The following is an 11,519-nucleotide window of genomic DNA, read 5'->3' on the forward strand; positions in this document are numbered from 1 at the left end:
GAGAGAGAGGGAGACACAGAATCTGAAACAGGATCCAGGCTCTGAGCTGCCAGCACAGAACTCGATGTGGGGCTTGAACCCATGAACTGCGAGATCATGACCTGAGCCTAAGTCTGGTGCTTAACCGACTGAGTCACCCAGGTGCACCAAAACTGAAATTATTTAATCAATGGGAATAAATATGTTTGTATCTTTTAAAACCTATTGTCAGAATGCTTTTGAAAAGGATTGTACTAATATATGATGCCACTGGAAATATATGAATTTTTCCTACCATGATTACAAATTTTTGAAAATTATTTTCCATAGTGTCTGCACCATTTTGCATTATCACCAAGGTATAGAGTTTCCTTAAAAAGTTAAAAATAGACTCACCCTATGATCCAGCAATTGCACTACCAGGTATTTACCCGAAGGATACAAAAATACTGATTGGAAGGGACACATGCACCCTGATGATTATAGAAGCAATATCAACAATAGCCAAATTATGGAAAGAACCCAAATGTCTATCAACTGATGAATGGATAAAGAAGATATTGTGTGTGTGTTTCTATACACACATATATATATGTATGTATATATACGTATATATACATACATATATGTATAAACACATATATATTACTCAGCCATTAAAAAAAATGAAATCTTGTCATTTGCAACAATGTGGATGGAGCTAGTGAGCATTGTGCAAAGCAAAATAAGTCAGAAAAATACTATATGAATTTACTCATGTACAGTTTAAGAAACAGGTGAACATAGGGGGAAAAGAGGCAAACCAAGGAATGCTCTTTAGAGACTAAACAGAGTTACTGGAGGGCAGTGGGGAAGGGAGGGATTAATTAGGTGCTATGTATTAAGGAGCACAATGGTATACTCTGGTTTCTCTTCAGATTGTATACATCTTTCGCCTTTTACTAAGGAGCACAATGATGATGAGCACTGGGTGTTGCATGTGGGTGATGAATCATTAAATTCTACACCTGAAACTAGTGTCACTGTATGTTAACTAACTGGAATTTAAATAAAAACTTGCAAAAAATTGGTATTTATACTGACTGGAAATATATGAATTACCTAATGTTTTAGACTATGTACATAGGAAAACACCTCAATGGACTTAATGAAGAACATATGTAAATGTGTAATAAATTCCATACTGGATTAATAATCATTTCGGCTCTGGGTTTTATGATCTATTCAATCTCTTTTATGCCTAGTATCGCAAATAATATATGTGTGTTCATTAAAATTATTAGTGAAAGGACAGTTTGTATTCCATTTAGCTTCTAATTAAAGTTATCCCTGGATTTTTAAATTTAAGAAATGTCTAATAAAATAACCATACTTGGAATTTTTGTAAGTTTCGGATTCTTTTCAGCTCTTATGAGCTAATCAGTTAACTGCAAGGATTCCTATTATATGCTAGTAAAAGTTAGCCCTTTTGGAACTCTTGAGCAAGTATTCTTGACTACAAATAAATTGGAGAGTAATCCAAAGGAATTCCTAGGAATACTGTGCAATCATTTAAGAATGAAGCAGCTAATCTGAAAAGCTCTCAAAAACAAAAAGTAAAGTCAGATGAAAAGACATGGTAAAGATCAGTGTGTATAGTTTGCTACTGTTTACTAAACATACACAAGCACACACACACACACAGCATTATACACACCCATACACATGTTAAGTGCATAGATTTTCAATGGGAGGACACATGGTAGTGGTATCTGCCTCTAGAGAGGAGTTCTGGGACACTAAAGCACAGGAGAGAGAGACTTACTTTATACCGAATATCTTCATATTTTTTGAATTTTGTATCATGAATACATTTATTCAAAAACACAGATAATGGTAATTTTTAATAATGGATCCAAAGGGCTGGGTTTTCCTCCTAAAAATTGTTTTGGGTGTAAAGTTATTCACTAAGGGGTGGTAGTTGTGAACTAGAAAGACTGCAGTACTCAAAATTATGATTCCATTTAAAGTAGGGGGTGCCTAGGTGGCTCAGTCAGTTGAGTGTCTAACTCTTGATTTCAGCTCAGGTCTTGATCCCAGGATCGTGATCAAGCCCCACATTGGACTCCACACTGAGCATGGACCCTGCTTGAGATTCTCTCCCTTTGCCCCCTTCCCCACTCATGCATTCTCTCTCTAAAAACAAAACAAAAACAAAAAAACGGTAAAGTGGAGCCATAGTCAATACTTAGACCTTCTAACAAGCAGAGGCAAAGCATAGTCTGACAAAATTACAAATCTCTGTTAGCAAATATTTTTACTTTTAATCCACATCCAAACCATAAAATTGTGGCCAGTTTCCCATTTTGCTAATTCTCTGGTATATTCTTAATCTCAGGTGGCGTTCTTGCTCTTCTCAAGATTGCCTTCAACTTCAAAGGTCATTTAGGGAATTGAACTCAATATTAGCAAAAGAATGAGTGAATGGATGGATGGATGAATACGTGAATAGGATTTGAGAATCCACACTCAGCTCTTTACTGTAGGTATAACCTTGGATAAATCATCTAACTTCTCTGAGCCTTAGTTCTTTCTCTGTAAAGCCAAACTTAAGTTCTTCACATCTACCAGGATTCCCTACATATTCACGGGGTTTTGGTGAGTGTCGCATGAGATAATATATGGGGAAGGTTTTTTTTTTTAAAAACTGTAAGACATAGGATTTTGAATTTTTGCTGTACAAATCTTTATCAATAATTATTATTAGAGTCAAATATTAATGAATTTTGAGTAACTGGCTCTTTTGTATTTTATTATAGCCTCTGATTTATTTCAGTAACATGAATTGAGTTGATTCTATTTTTACTTATTTCTCTTGTTCACTCTCAGTGGTAAAAACAGATAAAAAGGTAGAATAAAAAGAGGTCTGGACTGGCATTGTTTATCAAATATTTGACTACTGTGTTAAATCTACCTTGATGTAGTTTTGAAATATATTTGTCTTTTGTTTCTTACAGTTTTTGCAAAGGACTGGCTTTGGTTTTTATGACCAGTTTTGTCTTCAAAATAATCTGCCTAGATTTTGGCCAAGGTGTTCTCTTAACTGTCATATACAATTGAATTTAATCATGGTTTTCTTTCTAGGTTACTTTATAAAGTGTTTCTACAGATCATAAAAATATCCACAAAGAGCCAAATTATTTTTTCCTGCATTTGATATTGTTTTATATTTTTGCTATATATGTTTAGATAGTTATGTTATTTTACCTTCAGTAATCATATTTTAGTCATAGCTAAATTTATTCCTAGTTAAAATAGTATGTAAAGCATGCATATTTAGAGCCAACATTATTCAATGCATTTTGCTATTTCAGCGAACAATTTACATTAATTTAACATTGTAAATAGTTGTGCAACCTAGTCATTTTGTGTACATTTAATTCATTTCTATCACTAAATATGTCTCTTTTCTCTTTGGTAGCTCAACTTATTTCCTGATTCTACCCGTTTGATATCATGCTTTTGATTTCTAAAGTCTCCAGTAAATATCTGTTACTGTTTTTCACACAATGTCATAAATAATATGAAAGACTTTCTCACAGGTATTTTCATTACCCAGCTGTTAACATTTTTAGTAAATGCCAAAAAGTAATATAGGAATATAAAACATCATATGTTCAGCATAAACTTTATAAATAGGAGAAATGACTGATAGAAGAAATTACTGAGATATTGTCTGCTAAATAGTTTTAAACATTGACTATATGAGAAAAATATAGTTTTTTGAGATGATTGAGTAAGTTGATTATAGTTCTTCCCTGTTTTATTTCATTTTCTTTGGATGTAGAAGAAAATCTATGACTTGATTTCTTTCTTATTACCTAGTTTACTTATATTTTTGTCCTCCATTGAATTCATGTTCTTCAGACTTTGGATACATTATGGATATGTTTAGTATCAAACTACTAAAATCCAGTTTTGGTAGTTGAGGTTGGTTTTAAATCATGTCCTTGTTATATCTGGTCCTTCCAGTGCTAGTCAGCATCAAACTGACCAAAAGGCTATCAAACCAGACAAAAGCATTTGATGCGAAGAATTTGACAACCCATTAGCTAGAAAACCATCACCTGAATAATTCAAAATCGATTGAAGCTTTTCCCCCATATATAAAATTGTTCTGTAGTTCCATTCATTTTTGCATCTCTCCTTTGTATAGCCTTGGGAAACATAGATCAGTGATGTAGCAGCAAAAGACATCATGATACCAAATAGGAAATGAGGACTTGGGAGATGCTTTGGACCTCTTAATTTCCAGGCCACTTGATAGCAGATACAGTTCATTACACAGGAAAATTGCTTGATCTTGGGAAAAGGGTGCTAGAGGTGAGGGAAAATGAGTTAGTCTCCAATACGGTTCACCTTGCAATTCAGTCATTTAGATCTAACTACAGAATGATTGCCGTCATGTTCCAGATAAAGAATGAAAGCTCTTTTCACAATAAAATGGTGAATCACATACCCCCTGTTTAGATTCTAGAATAAAAAAGAAGGAAAAGGAAGGAAGAATATATCCTATATATGTTAATTCACACGTACCAATTTTAATAGAGAATATACCATTTTTAGAGCCTTTATAATCTACATATGGTTTTATTTGAGCTTCATTATGACATTAATAGATATTATTTGCATCTCACCTGTATAGAAACAGATTCAGAAAGGCTACAGTCACCCAGTTCATATAATCTAGACTGGGACTCAAATCCAGATCACAACTACAAATTCCATGTATAAATTCTGTTGTGCTCAATAAACATAAAATCATATCCAGGGCTGTACAAAGACAAGATTCTAAAGCATAAATAGAAGGTTAATATTCAGAAAAAGAATTGTGAGCAGAAATATTTTAATGAATATTTTGTTATAAGTTCAATATTTCTCTAAATGTTCTCATGTGCAAAATTTTGAATGGTTTATAATTCTTTCTACACTCTGTTTTCTCTGTTCCATGAACATAAAACATTCCTTTCCCCCCCTTCAGAAGATCATTTTCCTTCCTTCCCACTCACCACCCCTCTCCACCTGCCCTTTAATCTTCATTGATTCCCCTAATCTCTGACCACCCACCACAAGTTTTACAATCTTTCTTTCAAAATCAGTGGCTCCATGTCTTGTCTCTCATTATTATAAATTCTTTTATGATAGAGACCATGGCTAATAATTCTTGTTATTGTGATGAGCATATCTGGAAAACATATATTTTAAATATCTTTTGTGATAGGTAACTGCCATCTATAACTGGTATAAGAAGAGGATCCTGATTGGATGCTGACATGGAAAGAGACCACAGTTTGCCTCACTCTACCTTGATAACCTGAACTTAACCTAGTAGGAAATAAAAAAGCTTAAAAAGTGATAGCCCTTTTAAAATGAGCTACCAGGGATTAGCCATCACATTTTAGTACTATTAGGTATGGTATTATGATATTCATATATCTGAATTCTGAGAGCCATGGTAAGAAAGATTGATTTTTAGAGTAACCATTGTTAAAATGACTAGGCAAAAACAAAAAAAGAAAATAGCTGAAGTTGATAGATATCCACCATCGAAGACACCTTAAATTCTTAATTAGAATCTAGCAGCTCTGGAATAGAAAGGGGTCAATATTGTTCATAGATGTGAGGACACATGACAATACATCTTTAGAGTTATGGAGATAGAAAAGAAAATATATCCAGAAGAGTGAATACCTCTAGTGGGGAAACAATCTAATATTACATTGATTAATAGATTCTTAGTATTACCCATAAACATAATAAAAGGATTCTTTTGAAACACAATTTTAAAGTTCTCACATTAATATAGTATATGGAACCAAGAGGTCCTAGCTAGAGTAGTTCTTCTTGGACCAGAATAAATTGCCAACCAGATACAAAATTTGTAGAACTCTCAAGAGTATCTATCATGTCTTCAACATGCACATTTTAGATTAGCCAGTGGAAAAACAAACTATTGAAATAAAGGTAAAGGGAGGAAAAGTTTTATAAAGTATCACAAGGTGTTCCAGGTGTCATGGAAGGAAATGTAAGTAACAGGACAACATCTCAAAAAAAGTGATGTATTTTTCTTTCAAAGTAAGACTACTGCAGGTAGAATAGGAAAAAATCTCAAAAGGCTACCAAAAAAAGTTTTAAAAGTAAAGTAAAAATGTTTAAAACTTTAAAAAAAAAGTTTTAAAGTAATTGTGTTCCAGAACTATGACTGATTCTACAAGAATAAAGGTAGTTTTACACAGAAACACACACAAGATGCAGTGATTGAGAATTTTAAAGAGTGAAATGAAAGAAAGCAAATTACCCGGATATCTGAAGAAAATGATATTAATGGTAAAAAGATAGGAGAATTGGGAGAAAAATCTAATACCCAAGAAAAAACTGGGATATAGAAAAAAATATATAAGCAGAGATACAGGTAATAACAATTTTTCACAAAGAAATCACAATCAGAGAAAGAATATCTTTTAAGAATCATTCAAGTCGTTAACAAAGGTATGAGAACAAAAGAAATCGTAATGAAAAAGGATTTTTAAAGGAATTTCTGAGGGGAGCCAGCCATTGGTTTAAGGCGTAAGAATTGTTCTTTCGTTGGTGGGGAAGGTCAATGCAGTAAGATCATTATGGAAAAATATTGCTGGATTGTTTTTAGAAAACTAGACAGAGCTGTGTGTCTCAATATGATAAAACTGAGATTAAATATTAAGCCAAAGATGTCAACACATGCCATTTAACCTTGTAAACCTAGTCTGAAACCAAGGGAGGGTGCCTAATCTTTTTAAGAGGGCCACTTAAGAATTCATTTATTCATTTATTTGACAAATATGTATTAATCTGCTTCTCTGTGCCAGGCATTGTTCTGAGTTCTTGGAGGGTACATCAAGGAATCAGACAAAAAACCCTCCCTAGCAAAACTTATAGTCTGGTAAAATGAGGCAAATAATCAACAAATATAATAAGCAAATTATATAATATGTTAGGAGAGGATTAAGTGCTCTGAAAAAATAGGGAGATGGCAGATCAAGGTTGCTCTTTTATATTACAAAACATAAAATTCCAGCGCTATTTAATGGGTTCTCAGAAAGGTACACACGAGTATACTGAGGCTGTCAGTGAAGTTAAGCATTAGGATATGTCCAGTAAATGATGGTTTAACTACTCGGTAATTCCTGTTTAGTTCATAGCAGGTGTCATAGCAGAAAGCAAGTTGTGGAATTCTCATAAAAGAAATATATAGTTTTTTTATGAGTGCTATAATAAACAAAATCTGTGATGTGTCCCATTAATTGAATCCCTAACACCTGTTCTCTTCATTTACCTTACTTTTGTTTTTCATTTTGTTAAATACTATTTCACTTCTGTTTTAAAACAAAATAGTTGAACATATGTGCACTATTAGAGAACATTGACACTGCATTCATTCCATCATTGTTAATGATAATATAATGATCTATGTGTGGTATATTTAAGAAAATAGGGATAATTTCTTTACCACAAATGAATATGTATATTCCATCTCTTTGCACAGGGACCTGAGGAATATGCAGGGATTTACTAAGTTTGGGGTAGGTCAGGGACCTTTGGCTTCATGTACCTTTTGCTCTTTTAGTTTTATGCGCAACATTATCGATGACAGGTAAGTTTAAGACCACATGGATATAGGAGCTTCTGTCTCCTTTTCTCAACCCTTGAAAGAAAATTAGAAGTAGGAAACTAATGTATTATTATTAAGCTACAGTTCTATAGTTCATAGAGCTTTGTGCTCTTTACTGCTTAAGATCTCACTTGATCCTCATAATAACATAGTGTCAGGAAGATTCTTTGCAAACAGGAGCTCAGAGAAATTATTTTACCAAGGTCACTAACTAGTAGGGAGGGGGTGGAAGGCACAATGTATGGAGCAGAGATGAGCACTACAATTCTTTAAAAACAAACATCTAGGTTATATTAAGTGACTTGATTTTGTTATGAAAACTGGAAAGGTATGTACAGAGTTTAGCAAATCTAGGTAAGTGCTCCCCATTTAATGACATACCATCTTCTTGTTCCACTCTTCCTTTCTCTGCCCCTGCTAGCAGCTCAGCTCACCTCATCTCCCAGGGCAGAAACAACTGTGGTAATCTCCAATAGAGGAAGCAAACAAGGATGCACAAAAATTTTAGTTAGCTTATTTTTAATGTGAGGCTCACTCAGGACCTGAACTGTAGAATTTTTTTAAGTGAAATTATCTCTTGTACTGTCATTCTTAATGATCCATGATTTTTTAAGATTGAAAAAATCTCAAAGAATATGGGTATTGTAAAAATTAATATTTCAAAGTCAGCTTTTTACTACTCTGTGCATAACTTATGGATCAAGCTGAAATTTTATAATTCAGGCCTGTGGAGTTTTCCAGTCGCAATACTCATTACAGAGGTAGAAATGCTAAATGTTTAGTCTTTTATTGTATATTAGTGAATGCCTGAAGCATTAACTGCCAGGTCTCATTTAAGTCTACAGTCATTAACTAAGCTTATAAAAGAGTAACCCATCACATTTTGTTGCATGAAACAATGACAATAAAAAATTACTATCTTTGAAATCTAAAGTTTTTTTCTCTTGTTCAAAAATATACTTACATTGTGTGCATGTGTGTGTGTGTGCACACGTGATGTACATGCACTTTTTAAGGGAGCAGTAAGTTTAATTTCATGTTGAATAATGGGATGAAACTTAACATTATCCAACAGGAGTGCCCTACCCCATTCTCAGGTGAAAATCACTGTATTGTTTATCTAGTGTCTCTAAAATTGAAGTAATTCCCCAAGTAAGGAGACTTATAACCTCCGTCCAGATTTTTATACGTTTATTAAGATATCCTTATTGCTTAGCTTACCACTTTTGCATTTTTGGATTTTCTTCTGGTTTTCTCTTTAACTGGTAATAAGGCAAAGTGAACCCTTCGACTTAGACACTGAATCCCACAGCTTTTCGTCCACTCAAGGACTGAAATTACCTCCTCCTGCATCCCTATTCCCTTCAGTAATACAATGTGCTATAATACTGTTAGACCCAATGCTTTGTTCTTAGTCTCCGTATACCTTGTGATAGCAAATTCTCATAGTTGATCCTCTGTCCTCTTTGAAATACTTCCTGCATTTAGCTTTAGGACACTTGCCAGGTTTCCCTGATTCTTATGCTAATCCTTTTCAATCTTATTTTTTCTCCTCTTCCAAATCTCTAAATATTAAAATGCCAAGGTTCAGTCCACAGATGTCTTTCCCTCTCAGTCTACATGCCTTCCCTAAATAATTTTATCCATATTCTTGACTTTAATTCTCATCTGTATGCCAGTGGCTCCCAAATAAATATCTCCAGCCTGGACCTAATCCAAAAACTCCAGATTTATTTGGCCTCTCTATTTGGATAGCCAAAAGACATTGCAAACTTAAACTTCCCCACACTGTACTTCTGGTATCAACCCTCCAAAGTGCTTCATCTGCAATCTCAATTTCTTATTTCACACAATAGTAACTCCATCCTTCTCAAGGCTCAGGTGAAAACTACGGAGTTAATCATGACTTCCCTTTTTCTTAAACCCTTTGTTCAGTTTTTTTTCACAAAATTCATATCTTCTAGTTTTAAAATACGTGCAGAATTTGACCACTTTTCATCAGTTTTCTTGCTACTATTGGCACTCAGCCACCATGATTGCTCATTTGAACTATTATATAATCTCTTTCACTGGTTATCCTTATTTCTGCCTTTGTCACCCTTCAGTTTGTTTCTTTTTTTTTTTAATATTTTTATTTCTAGGAGAGAGAGAGACAGCGTGAGCAGTGGAGGGTCAGAGAGAGAGGGAGTCACAGACTGAAACAGGCTCCAGGCTCTGAGCTGGCAGTCAGCACAGAGCCCGACGCGGGGCTCGAATCCACGAACCCCGAGATCATGACCTAAGCGAAAGTCGGACGCTTAACCGACTAAGCCACCCAGGCGCCCCACCCTTCAGTTTGTTTCAATAGACCAGCCAGAGTTACCCTGTTAAAACACTAGTCAGATCATGAACTTTGCTCAAACCTTTCAATGGCATTCCCTCTCAATGAATTAACTCCAGTGTCCTTACAATGGTTTTCAAAGTCTGCAAGATCTACCCAACACCCAACTTCTCAATAGTCCCATTCCTTCACTCTGTTCAGCCGCATCTGCCTTCTCAATGTTCCTTGAATATTCCAGGTATGTTTCTGTCCTAGAGCAGAAGGTCTCTCAGATTCCAAACCATATTCCTAAATCTAAATAATCTAATAGGGACTTTACTGAAATCCTAATCAGAATATTCTCATAGAAATATAGTACCTAAATCATATACTAATTTTTAAATGTCTTTATTAAAATGAATTCTAAACATTACTTCAATTTGCTGGATTTTTTCCTAAAATCTAATTTAAGCTATTATAGAACTAAAAAGAAGATCTAACAGTTCTGTGATGTATGATATAGACTATCTAATTAAACTAAAAGCATCTAAGTAATACTAATAAGTGTTTACTCAGTGTGTGTTAAGTACTAGTATTTACTATGACCACATGGGTGTCAAGTCTGATGTTAGGGAGGGATACAGTGGTGAATGAAAGAAACAGAATCTAAGAGAAGGAGAGAGAGAAACTGGAGAAGGCTTAAATGATTTTGCAACAAGTATTATCAGATGCCTTTGTCTAATAGTTAATAAGACACTATTTCTGTTGAATGAATCTGGGAATGCAAGTTTTACTCAACATTATATCAATTAATGGATTAATCACAGATTAACAGACTGAAGAAGAAAAATTATATCTGACTAGATGCAGAAAAGCATTTGATAAAATTCAACATTCATTTAAACAACAATAAAAAAAAACCTCAACCTAGAACTACAAGGAAGTTTACTTAATCTGACAAAGAGTAGCTACACAAAAACATAAACATTGTGTTTATCACTGAAATGGTGAAAAACTTCTCACTAAGATCTGAATGATATATTGATATCTGATATCAGTGTTATGATGATGGTCCTATTCAGTGTAGTAGACAAGAAGACATGAAACATACAGGATCTGACAGTGAAACATAAAATTCATTGTCCACAGGTGATATGACTGGGTCAAAGAAAATTCGAAAGAACCTTCAGATAAAATTTTAGAATTTGAGAATTAGCAAGAAGGCTGAGTACACAATATACACAAATCAGTCATATTTGTCCATATCAACAATAAGTGGACTTAGAAAAAAAAATTTTAAGCCACCACATAGGATAGCATTAAAAAGTATCAAATGCCTAGGAATAAGCTTAATAAAAAGCTTTTCATACCCCCAGACAACCACATAACATTATCAAAAGCATAGAAGACCTTAATATATATGTATGCATTGGAAAATTTGCAATTGTAAAGATGTCCATTCTCCCTAAATTCAGTGAATTGATGTGATGAATATATTCAACCAAACCAAATAATTCCAGGTTTTTATGAAAACTGAAGAGCTGATTCCAAAAT

The sequence above is a fragment of the Hyaena hyaena genome, unplaced genomic scaffold, assembly GCF_003009895.1.
Source record: "Hyaena hyaena isolate Hyena2069 unplaced genomic scaffold, ASM300989v1 scaffold_314, whole genome shotgun sequence".
NCBI lineage: Eukaryota > Metazoa > Chordata > Mammalia > Carnivora > Hyaenidae > Hyaena > Hyaena hyaena.